The sequence below is a fragment of the Schistocerca gregaria genome, unplaced genomic scaffold (assembly GCF_023897955.1).
Source record: "Schistocerca gregaria isolate iqSchGreg1 unplaced genomic scaffold, iqSchGreg1.2 ptg000079l, whole genome shotgun sequence".
NCBI lineage: Eukaryota > Metazoa > Arthropoda > Insecta > Orthoptera > Acrididae > Schistocerca > Schistocerca gregaria.
Genome location: NW_026061711.1, coordinates 1676736 through 1686749, shown reverse-complemented (window position 1 = coordinate 1686749; position 10014 = coordinate 1676736). Strand labels below are relative to the sequence as shown.

The 10014-nt window shown below is 39.9% G+C and overlaps 1 non-coding gene across 1 annotated transcript; it reads left to right on the top strand.

Moving 5' to 3' along the window:
* The first annotated feature begins 3868 nt into the window (after window positions 1-3868).
* Trnat-ugu (transfer RNA threonine (anticodon UGU)) lies at window positions 3869-3943 on the top strand. Its single transcript has one exon. It is a non-coding gene; the product is annotated as a tRNA-Thr (tRNA).
* Window positions 3944-10014: the final 6071 nt, after the last annotated feature.

Here is a 10014-nt window from a genome sequence, read left to right as displayed (position 1 = left end):
GTTCCCGAATTCTGTTCAAGGTCTTGTAGAACCCCAAATGATCCCCTACCGCCGAATCGTGGAAATATCTGAGTGCCATGCTAACTCGTTCCTGTGGAATACAGACCTTCCCTTCACCACGGTTGTCTTCCCCTTTACACAAGACCCCCCCCCCCACCCCACCCCCCGAAGACCTCGCCATCCGCCAACTGCTGCCGAATCGGTCCCCACCCGGGGTCCTCGGCCTGTTTGCCGGCTAAGTCGCAGAAGAAGCCGGGTGTCTCGGAGAGAAGGAAATTGACCCCCAGATCCGGCTCCACGTGGCCCTTGCCTTCCCCAGACTCTGCCGCGAACATACGGATAAGAGCGTCGCCAATTCATTGTCTCTGCCACTAATATGGCGAACCTGGAGATAAGTCTCGTCATCTTAACTTCGGTATGATTTTTAGCGATCTTATTAATCAAAGTTTAAGGGCTGGCACTGGCCAAGTAACTCACGGAGGCTCATTGGTTTCAGTCCAGTTGTATTGCTCACCTGTTCTCCAGATAGGGTTGTGTAGTTTATGTCTCAGAAAATTGTCTGCTCTTGATGTGTGTTGTGTTAGAGATAACTGGCAGCGGTCGACGCTAGCATACTGGGAGCAGAGCACCACGGTGGCAGAGAGATATTTGAGGCCATGTCCTCTCCTTTACATCTTGGGTTATGTTGTCACTTTTGCGTGATTCCATCTTTCCGGTGCTGAACTATAGCATCCAAAGTTCAATTGCATTGCCATGTTGAGTATATTTCTATGTCATTCTCTGCCTCGTGGATCTCTTGTATTGATTTGAATCCTTGGTCTGCTCGCGTCTATCGCCAATTCACACGAAATATTGAAGCAACCTTATTTTAAGGGTATTGTCATATAGTCATGTTCTAGTTGTAATCATTCTAAGAATATTGTTGATTAATCAACTAAGTAAGTAAATTTGAAGGTCCGTTTAGTCAAAATTAAAGGACCCCCCTTAATTGTTTTAGTCATTTTTATACAGTTTTGTTTAGGAAAGTTGGCAAGCCGAACGTTAAATATCTGTATTCTTACGCTTAATCTGTTTCTCCCCTGATTGCAAGTAGTGAGAGTTCTGCTATGAATTTTATGGACATTTGTGCTATTTAAGTAAAGCTTTACCTAAGTATATATACCTAGTCATATTCAAATTTCAAGTTTTACGGGTCTCGTTCCACTTAACGAAATTTATTTATTATTTGTCCAACTGATCTGGCCTTGTGATTTTATAATGCTTTTGATTGTAATAAAATATGTAGCAACTACAACGGATTACTATTGTGATTTTGGAGTGTCACTACCATACCCCATATCACAGAGGATGAAATGTTTCATGAAATATATGAAAACCTGTTTTTGATACATTCAACGATTAAGAGGGTGGAATATAGGATGTAATGTTTTATGAAAGTATTTCAGTGCGAAAGAGTTTTTAAAGCGAAATCTATGAATATTGTGTTATTGAAAACTACGTGTTTCACTGTTTTTGGAACTACAACCTCCAAGAAGGTGCAATAGGGGCACAGGTTTCACTGACCCATAGCCTTCCAGCCCAACCTGCAAAGTATACGGACTTGAAATTTGATGAAGGTGTAAATCTTACGCTGAAAGCATCATTTAAGAAGAGATTGTTCGAAATTTCACTCCTATGGGGGTGATACATGGGTTGAAAGTCTTTTTTTTTAAATATGTCCCTATGTCCCTATTGAAGCTATAACTACAAAACTACGAAAATTGACATTTGGTGTCTCAGTCAGATACAAAAAAGAAACAGGTTTTTAGCATTTTCCGAAATTCTTCCATTGGGGGATAAAATAATTAGTGAAGGTTTTTTGAAAATAAATCATTATTAAAGAACTACTGAAGCATTTTTATAGCTACATCTATGAAAATAGGTATTTGACATCTCGGTTGGATGTAAAAAAAAATGTGTTTCGTTGCTTTTGGAAATTTAACTCACTAATAGAGTGAAATAGGGGATGTAATGTTTTATGAAATATTTCACTATGAGAGCATTTTTAGAATTAAATGGATGAAGATTTGAATTTGGCTCCTCGGCTCTAAATAGAAGAATACGTGTCTAATTGTTTTTGAAAACCCAACCCCTAAAGGGTGTGAGATGTTTCAGAAAATGGTTCATTATGAAAGGATTGCTAAATATATCTGACAATTCGTATTCGGCTAATATGTTACAATTTTTAAAAACTACGTGTTTTTCTGGTTTTGGAACTTCGAGCATAATGGGATGAAAATTTTAATGAAATATTTATTGCGTTATATTAAAATATTTTAAATCTGCATCTATGAAAACCGGTATTTCACTTCTCAATTAGATATAAAGAAATATGCGTTAGGGAATGAAAGACTGTACGGAGATATCACCACAAGAATACAAACGGCTTGATTAACAAAAACCTTGGACTCCAGCTGTCAGCATTGCTTTTTGATCATTCAGTAAAAGACCATGCTTCAACGGCGCTAAGTTTAGAAAGTGTTGCAGTTTATAAAAGACATAAAAAAACGATTAAAGAAAAAAATTCTTTGCAGACCATGAACGGTCTACGCAAGTAAAGAAGCGGATGATAAGCTAGCTCTTTATGCAAATGAGTTGGTCAGTTTAAGTTCCGAGACATGTCATGCAGCAGGAACGGAATCCTATAGTTGCTACGATTGGCTAAAGGAAAAGTTTTGCAGAATCACTCGAAATCACTTCTGCAAGTGGCTAAGAATCTCGTAATGAATAAAAATTCTGTACTGAGAATTCCAAGGTGGGAGATGCAAGATTCCCCCCCCCCTTCCCCCTCCTCACAATGCTATCCTTCTTTACCTACAGCAAAAAATAAATAAATAAATTAATAAATAAAACTAGAGAAATTTCTACTGTGAAACTATTTGCATACAAGAGAACGGCCCTTGAAATTTAACTCTTCAAAGTTTTAAGCCCTGCTCATTCCGGATATTGATTAGAAAGTGTTAATCCACATGTGAAACCTGAGTATATAATCCCTGTGACATTTGATCAACGGTGTTCCATAAGGACAGGTTCTCATTCAAAACGTTCGAAAATTCAATTTCTTTGTAGTTGCATTTTTTAAAGGTGTACTTGTCTAGACTCTTGGAACAGAAAGTTTTTTTTTTTAATCCGTGCTTTACAAAAGTTTCTACAGTCCATTGTTTGAAGCAGTGTCACGGCTGCCATGAGCCGCGCGGGGTACCCGCCATGTGTCCAACGCCTTGTCACGGTTCGCGCGGCTCCCCCTGTTGGAGGTTCGAGTCCTCCCTCGGGCATGGTTGTGTGTGTGTTGTCCTTAGCATAAGTTACTGCAAGTAGTGTGTAAACATAGGGACTGATGGTTCAAATGGCTCTGAGCACTTTGGGACTTAACATCTGAGGTCATCAGTTTCCTAGAACTTAGAACGACTTAAACCTAACTAAATTAAGGACATCACACACACCCATGCTCGAGGCAGGATTTGAACCTGCGACCGTAGCGGTCGCGTGGCTCCCGACTGAAGCGCCTACAACCGCTCGGCCACATCGGCCGGTCTATCATGTATTCTAGAAGAGTTGCAAGGTCGTCAGTGGCGCCTGTTCTTTCGAGAGCAGTTACTATCTTCATATCTATGGTTAAACGTTACCCAGCCATTGACCTTTGTCTGTGCGAATGCGCACAGGTTGCCGGAACTCTTACGGGAATCGTCACCTTAGTGTGAGCCAGTAATGAGTGGATGGACAAATACCTATTAAGTACATTACGTATGCGGATTGTGGACGGTTGGGGATGTGAGTCTCACGGGAAGCGTGCGAGGGATAAATTCCTGCAGTCGTGCTGTTCATGTGTGCCCTCGATGGCTCAGATGGATTGAGCGTCTGCCTTGTAAGCAGGAGATTCTGGGTTCGAGTCCCAGTAGGGGCACACTTTTCAGCTGTCCCCATCGAAGTATATCAACAACACCTGTCGGCAGCTGAGGGTTTCAATTAATTATCAGTTGTGAAGGTGATTCGATTAACCCTTTGCCAGGCACTTAAATGTGTTTTGCAGGGCATCCATATAGATGTAGATGATAACTCGTCCCGTGTCGCACGTGCTCAAAATGATTCATACTGCAGAATGCATGCAAACATACTTACCGAAAATACGGACGAATATCAAGTGCAGGCTGCCGAGTGCTGCATATCCAGCTTTGACAGATCGGCTTTTCCTGCCAAGAAGAACAGGAAGTTGCTGTCTAGGAACAATCAGAGGTAGAGGAAGGGTTGATAAATACTCCTTGACTTGCAGACTAAACGTAAATAACGAAAATACATTTTTGGTAAAAATTGGTCAAAACATAATCGGTTGCCCTCCGTATTGGATTAGCTGTTTTGAATATTGAAAATCTGACTTCAGATTCGTTTTCAGCGACATTAAAAATATATATGTAACACTCAGTTCATGCAAATCGAAGTAATAATATAACTAAATGTTTTCCCTAAACTTTGAACACATTTTTTTCGGGTAACTATTTTCTCAGAACGGCATGCAGCATAAATTAAAAGTGGTTCGTTCTCTTAACATCTACCTCTGACCCCTAAAAGTAAACACTTTTCTTAGGAACTTATAGCTATAATATGACATTTGTTAATATTAACTAATTTTTGTGTAGGCATAAGGAGTGAAACAAACCCTCAAAAATCGAACTCAAAGTTCGAATTAGCACTGTATCGTTAAATTTAAGGTTGTTTCATTGCGGTTAGGTATACGCTCCCATAAATTTTATGTTTTATCGACTGATGTTATCCATTTTCAATTTCAGAGGAATAATGTAGTATCAACTGATGTTACCCATTTTTGAATTCAGGTAACATATGAGGTGCCACACTGCACGCGCTCTGCGTAATCCAGTCTCGCAGGCCCTTGATCAAATCATAATTACGGGCGCCATTTTTTATTGAAAATCTAAAATTAAGCTCATAGTATTATCACTCGTAATTCCCAAACAGATCTTTCGAATGTATTTTCATTGTCTCAAAAAGAATTTCAAATGTACCCTTTTTTGCTCATTTGTATGAGAACCTGGCCGTAACGCCGGAATATAGTCACGAGATTTTTTTTCAGAGACGCTGTACGTTCGCGAGAAGACTTTCGTTCTGCGCGTGTCGAAGGACATTCCTCAGATATTACTGTGTGTGTGCTACTCAGTCGTGCCATTTAAGTGTACATCTTTGCATAGTTTTCCTTTCACGATGTAAACAGTGTTCCGCTTAGTTGCTAACTGGCCAGTGAGTGGTTCCGAAGGTATCGGATGTGCGGTGCGTTCGGTCTGCTAGGACAACAGCAGACTAGCGTGGTGCGATGGCAGAAGCAGACACTGAGGGAGCTAGCTGCTGGGACGCCAGCGAACAATTTATGCCAAGTAAGACGAAGAGGACTATTCTAAAATTACGAGCCGTCTCAAAAGTGTTTACCATTGGTAAATCTTGCTGTTGAGTCTGACAAAACTGGCAGTTTTGCCTAGAGATACATTAGAGAGAGCTACAGGAAATCCCCCCACCCCCCTCAATGAATTTTTGGTTGTGATGACAGGCCGATTGGTAGTGTAGCCCGAGATCTAAGTTAGGTTGGAAGGTGGTAATTTGATTGAGAGTTGTTTACGCCAACGATTATGAATGCCGACTAAACGTTGTGCGAGCAGATTGCCCTGTAGCGTAGCCTAGCGTTTCCGTCCGCGCCACATTTAACACACTTTCTCTAACTGTGTACAAAAGTCTCACAACAGCCACGATAACTACGTTTCTGGTGGGGGGAGGGTAGAGTCCACTATGTAACTTTCACTGCAAATTTTAGTAACCGCATAAACTAACCGAAATAGAAGCGTCATTTTAACTATATTTCCTTTTGTGGGAAAATAATGGTTCTCCTCTTTTGGCAGCAACTGTAATATGTAGGCGACTTATTAGTTTTTTTTAAACTCTGAATCATGATCTCAATAGACGCAGTGCTTTTTTTACGTTACTTGATTTGTGGTCTATAGTAAACAATGCAACGAATTGGTAAATTCTTTGAAGTTTGACGTGTGTTACATAGACGACGTCTGCAATGTTCGTAAGGCCAAGTTTGCATATATTCGGTGTCTGTTTTTTTGGCCATGTACTGTATAATTAAGGGGAGGAGGATTACGTTCAAGGAGCAGTGCATTAGCAGTCTATGGAGAAATTGAGAATTTGGATCTAAAGAACGGCATGCTCGGGCAGTTCGTGCTATTCTGTTGACCACTGTGTAATTCGGACACAGTGATCATTGCCTCTCCCTCGTAACCAGGGGACTCGGGTGCTAATCCTGGTCTGGCACAAATTTTCAACAGTGCCCATTGACTAAAGTCTGTGCCCATTGTCAGCTAATGTCATTGTTTCGGTGTTAAATTGTATTTTGTTCACGATACGTAGTTTGGCTTTTTCATGGATAACAGCTTTGAAAAGCGTACAGGTTATATTGATATTTGCTCGTCGTTAGTCCAAGGCAACTATAGCGATTTATAAACACAGTTGTAGTTCGTATTAAGCCTACATACGTAATTGTGTCCTGTGTTTCTTTACCAAGAACTACTTCGTAAGTAATTCCCCTGTAGTGGTATTTTGTTTTAGTATTTTGTTTAAATATTTATAGACTGCAGGCTTGGATAAAATATGAAACACATGTCCGAAGTTCCTGTTGATACTGCAGATACTGTTTCATCCGTACTAGGGGCCAAAACATTTCATCTAATACAGAAGGACACAATTTGTCTCGAGATTTAGCAATTTTTCGTAATAGAGGCCTTGCTTCGATATATTTTTCTCTAATTCTTGTTTGGATTTAATCTTAAAACACACTAACTCTTCCACCACTTATTCGATATGTGGTTTTATCCATTTCGTAGCCTAGAGTTCCTAAACGGTCGATAATATTAATGATTTCCTTTCTCAATTATATTTTCTGTAAATCTCCTGTTTATGGTTATTGCTAACATGTTTCACGTTCTCACTTTTATTATTTTTATTTTTCTAGTTTTGTGCCTTGTAGCCAAATTTTCTTTGAATCTGGTTTCTAATTCTGAAATAGTAACAGTTGAAGGTCAAGAGAAGATTGCGGTCTATTTGAGGAGAGTGGCTTGGAGATTTTTTATAACAGACGTATACAGGTCATGGGGATCCTTACCTATATACATTTACTTCGAGTGTGATGTAGCCCATTCTCTTGTCATGATCTCGGCTGTATCGTAGCACATTGTCTCGGTTAGGTTGGAGATTTCTGTTGAGAGTTGCCGAAGTCAACGAAAGTGATTACAAAGTAAAGACTGTGCTAACAGAACGATCTGTAGCGTAGTCCAACACGTTCTTTCTGTCCTTTTAAAGCCTCTTTTAATTAAAAATAACTAAAGCTGCAAGATACAATCACAAAAACTGTATTACGTAATAGAGTAATCCCAGACTATTGTTGTGTAAGTTGTGTGCGTACACTATTTTTTTTGTCAGTGAATATACATTTTTTTACTCATTTGCTGGGTTTCAATTTTCCCCGTTTTCTGGCAAAAAACCTTTTCCTGTGAAGGGCCCATTAGCTTGTCGGTTATATTTGTGACATTCTCGACGGTCAGTAATTTCCTGATAGTCCATCCACCGGCGTCATTGTTAACATCGGATATAGATTTTAGTATTAGGAAGGCTAATATGAAGCTAATGCATAAGTAGGTCTAATAATTAATAAAAATAGGAATGCGGGTAAGCTACTACAAACAGCATAGTGAACGCATTGTTGTGGCCAAGATAGCCACGAATCCCACGCCTACCAAAGTCGTAAAAGTAGTCCGCAGATGATGAAGAAATTGATGAAATGTGTGGTGAGATAAAAGAAATCATTCAGATAGTGATGGGAGATGAAAATTTAATATTAATGGGTGACTGGAATTCGACAGTAGGAAATGGAAGAAAAGGAAACGTAGTAGGTGAATATGGAATGGGGGTAAAAAATGAAAGAGGAAGCCGCCTGGTAGGTTTTTGCCCAGAGCATAACTTAATCATAGCTAACACTTGGTTCAAAAATCATGAAAGAAGATTGTATACGTGGAAGAGACCTGGAGATACTGCAATATTTCATATATATTATATAATGGTAAGACAGAGATTTAGGAACCAGATTTTAAATTGTAAGACATTTCCAGGGGCAAATGTGGACTCTGATCACAATATATTGATTATGAACTGTAGATTAAACTGAAGAAACTGGGAAAAGGTGGGAATTTAAGGAGATGGCACCTGAAAGAACTGACAGAATCAGAAGTTGTAGAGTGTTTCAGGAAGATCATTAGGGAACGATCTACGGGAATGGGGGAAAGTAATACAGTGTGATGAGGGATCTGAGTGGTGTACTGTCAAGGGGGAGGGGGTTCCTCAGGGATCAGTGTTGGGGCCGCTCCAGTTCCTTATTTATATAAATGATATGCCCTCAAGTATTACGGGTAACTCTAAAATATTTCTGTTTGTTGATGACACTAGCTTGGTAGTAAAGGATGTTGGGTGCAACATTGACTCCGTTTCAAGTAGTGCAGTACATGACCTCAGTCCATGGCTTGTAGAAAATAAACTAACGTTAAATCACAGTAAGCTTCAGTTTTTACATTTTCTAACACACAATTCAACAAAACCTGACGTTTTAATTTCACAGCATGGGCATATGATTGGTGAAACTGAACGGTTCACATTCCTAGGTATTCAAATAAATAGTAAGATGTCGTGGAAAGCCCACGTTCAGGATCTTGTTCAAAGACTTAATACTGCCATTTTCACTATTGGAACGGTGCCGAAAGTGAGTGATACTTCGACAAGTAAATTAGTCTACTTTGCTTATTTCCATTCACTTATGTCGTATGGTATTATGTTTTTGGGTAACTCTTCCCATTCTAGAAGGATATTTTTGGCTCAGAAACTGGAGGTTCGGGCAAAAAGTGGTGTGAGTTCACGAACCTCTTGTCGACTTCTGTTCAGGGAGTCTGGGTATTTTGACATTGGCCTCTCAATATGTATATTCCTTATTGTCGTTTCTTGTTACCAATATTAGTTTATTTCCAACAATAAGCAGCTTTCACTCGGTTAATACTCGGCAGAAATCAAACCTCCATTTGGATCGGACTTCCTTAACTCATGTGCAAAAATGTGTGCAGTATACTGCTGCATCAATTTTCAATAAGCTGCCACTCGAATTCAAAACTCTTAGCAGTAATCCACGCGCTTTCAAATCGAAACTGGAGTGTTTCCTCATGGGTCACTCCTTTTATTCTGTCGAGGAGTTAATTGAAAAATTAAGCTGGTTCTCATTGTACTGCTGATAGCATTTGCTTAAACTTATGGACTGATTTTCTCTCAGGTTCATGAACATGTATTTCTATCTGTTATTACTTTTTTGTTGTAAGTTCATGTGTCGCCCTAACCGCCGGCTGCTTCACGTCTGCTGTGCAGCGAGCTACCTTAATTTAAGTATTAACTCTATTTTTCTTACTTGTCACTTCTTCTTCCGTGTGTTTTTGCTTTTAGGAAGCTTTAATTGTCGAGTGCTAGTAATAGTGTTACATAGATTTCGTGTTTGTTTTGAATACAGTCAGAGAGAGTCCTTGTAGTCAGCCATAGTGCCAGTAGTGCTAGTGTTTGTTTTGAATACAGTCCAGAGACAGGTAGTGCTATTTTCATTGTTTTCCACAAGAAGTGGTTAGCAATCACAGTTTAGTCAGTAATCAATCGCCTTTAGTGAATTAGCAGTCTACTTAAAAGTTGATTAAGTCTCTTCGGTAAATTGATTCCTTAGGATGGATAGGATGTGTGACTGCTGTGTACGGACGCTGGCCACTCTTCGCGAACAGCTGAGCGTGTTGATGGCCGCGGTCAGCCGTCTTCAGGCTGCTGCCTCGGAGTGTAGCGGCAGTGGGGAGTCTGGTGCGTCGCATGGTGCACCCCAGGTATTAGATGCTTCACCCA